Source organism: Rhagoletis pomonella, unplaced genomic scaffold (genome assembly GCF_013731165.1).
Source record: "Rhagoletis pomonella isolate Grant_MI unplaced genomic scaffold, Rhpom_1.0 Rhpom_scaffold_00013, whole genome shotgun sequence".
Taxonomy (NCBI): domain Eukaryota; kingdom Metazoa; phylum Arthropoda; class Insecta; order Diptera; family Tephritidae; genus Rhagoletis; species Rhagoletis pomonella.
In genome coordinates this window covers 20,842,737-20,845,628 of record NW_023458567.1, presented here as the reverse complement: position 1 = coordinate 20,845,628, position 2,892 = coordinate 20,842,737, and the positions used below count along the sequence as shown (strand labels likewise).

Sequence of the window (2,892 nt, the reverse complement as noted above, 5' to 3'; positions counted from 1 at the left end):
ACATGAGCTGAAGTGACGGCTGCAGCACCGGAAGATGCCGAATACTGACAGATGGTTACCAATAGCCGATTGTCAGACAGCAAATGACTTAGTCAAGTGGAATTTTTAATCTATTTTGCTAATTGCAAAGTTTACTTCGAAAATACAAAAAAAAAAATGTGTGCCATACATATGTGCATGGAAGTAGAGTAGTAGAGAATTCAAAACATTACGAAAGTTGTTGCTACTTAGCTGTTAAATACGTTAGTAATTCAGTAGCCAATTCAACCGAATGGCAATTCAACAGATTTTGAATGCACTTCTCGAAAACTAAAGAGCAAAGGCAAGACGAACGAGCCGCAAAAATGTGGAGAGCACGACATTGGTCTCAACAAGTTGGTAATGAAGGTGCAGCAGCTGCATTGAAGTTCAATATTATTAAATTGTCGGAGCGCTGCGGAAAGCAGAAGAAGAGATTTTAGTTTAGTAGAGTAGATGCAAGCTGACGGAGAGTCACAGTTGCCTTTAGAAGCGGAGTTGCTAGGAGTCAGAAATTCCAACGACAACTGAAGTAATATGCTTTGCAATAAAAGCCAATTACAATTTAATGACTTTTGAGGCGAAATGCGAACAGCGCAAACAAAAATTAGCGAAACAAAGCATATTTATAACGATATTTAACGCTAATGGGTTATGCAAGTTAATAGCGTACATGCGTGGTAAATGTCTGCTTCATTTCATTGCAACTTACTTCATCTTCATTCATATGTATTAGGCAATGTTTTATAGATAAAAATAAAAAAGTTGGTATACAGGAAACTGTCGGATCCATAAAGTCTATTGTATCTAATAGCAAGAAAAATTTAAATACCTTAAGAGTCTCCAAAGAAAAGCGAAACATTTAAAGCAGCCGAAAAATAAACAAGTAATTTCGAAGCAAAAAACAAAAAACAACAAAAACGACTTCAATTCAACTGTGAGGTAACACCTTTCCTTTAAAATAGAAATCGGTTAACGTGGTTCAAAGTTATGCGGTAACATACATTAAAAAAATATACATATTCCGACGAATTGATAACCTTCTCCTTTCTGTGAAGCTCACATCCAGAAGAACCGAAAAACGGCTGCGGAAGAACCGGAAAATGGACTCAGAATAACCGAAAATATAAGTAAAAAGAACTGAAAATCCTTTCCGAAAGAACCGAATCTTACAGAACCCGAAAATCGGCACGAAGCGAACATTGCACTATTGTCAAACAATTTATTGTTTTGGCATCAAGTCTAAATATGAAAATATCAACTCGAAATTCGGTTTAGATATCATAAACCTTCATAGATCTAAAGTGAGCTAACCCAAAATTCAGATGAGGAAATATAGCTATTTGTGATCCACGACACATTCAACGCAATTAGTACAAGAACAGGTAAACCCGCTCTTAGAAGAAACTAGTTTTTCCTAGGCTAAACTAGTTCTACCTAAATCCAATACATCCGTCCAATGCGGAAACAAGTTGGATGCAATAATACTGTGGACTGCGTACCTGGAGCGGACAGATGAGCGTTATTTTTTTGAAGGGCGGCCGAAGGCCGTCTACGCGGAAGGTGTTCTGCGCAAAAATACTGTGGCCCCTGATCTAGTTTAGCCTAGGCAAAACTAGTTTGTCCTAAGATCGGGTTTGGCCGGTAATAAGAAAACGTTTTGAGGTTGATATTTAAAGGATTATATAATTAAAGATGAATTTATTGAATTCAATGCCATGTACAAACGAGTTCAGACCATTAAAAGGTTAACAATATATGCAATTTTAAACGAATAATGAGAAGATGTAATTTAAGATGTTGATACACGGGCGGTTAAGAAGCGAGTGAGTTGGTTTGCTAACTTATCGTTGAGCCAGTACGGATTTCGGGTTGCCACTTGAGTTTTGCAATATAGCACCCGCCTTGCCACGTAGATCAGTTACTCCGAAAATTGGATAAGATCCATGTCTTCGACACATATGCATATTATAATCATTAAGAATCCAATATTTGCATTCATTGGAAGTAAGTTCTGTGCATTGATTAATACATACAAGAAAATTGTCCTATTTTTTTTGAGTTGATGAAAAAAACTTGAGAGGGTACATGAGAAGGGCTTTTCTGCGCTTGGTATGAATAACTAGCCGAATTTCGCCAAGAAGAGAGGCAAACGTTTTGATACCCAAAACCGATTTCCATCTTTTGGCTTTCCCTGATATTTTCAGCAGTAGTCGAAAGCAATATTACTCTTAGCATGCCATCAAGGAGTGTTGCATAACGGATGCCGTGTAACTAATTACTTATTTCTTCTTAAAAAGTACCCGACCAACTTCTTATTGAAGAGGAGAGCATTTAATAAAAGAAAAACAAAACATCAAAAATATTTTCCATCGCTTAATTATGCAGCGTAATAATAACAACAACCATCACAACTCATTAGATCATAATCGTCTAGGCCTGCAAGAAAAGCATTTGCAAAATAGTGCAAGACTAAACGTATGGGCAAATGGACAAGTTCGTCGACGTGACTTCGATGGCACTGCTTAAAAAATAGGAACAATAAACCGAAAAGCCATTTAGTCACAACATACGGCTAATGGATCGGCTGTTGGACGTCTGACTGTCCTAGATAATGCAATGCCTTGCATCGCTTTTTAGTGCAGTGTGCTTTTTATTACCCTACCTTCGTTGCTGTTGCTGGCGTGGTAAACTGGCGCGTCAGCAACCAAGCGGTGGCAATATTTATGGTAATGGTGTTACTGCAGCCGCCGTGTTGTTGCGACAATCAAAAATAAATGAAATGAAATAAACTGAAACAACTAAATAAAAGACAAGCAAATCAACCAACTCGTGCGCTTCATTATTGGCATTTGGCCAGCAATCGGTGTTATG

At 37.7% G+C, this 2,892-nt stretch overlaps 1 protein-coding gene across 1 annotated transcript in view; it reads right to left on the bottom strand.

The window, feature by feature from the left end:
• LOC118748959 (kelch-like protein 12) overlaps nucleotides 1-2,892 on the bottom strand; it is a 112,963-nt gene that overhangs the window by 33,052 nt on the left and 77,019 nt on the right. The window lies entirely within an intron of this gene.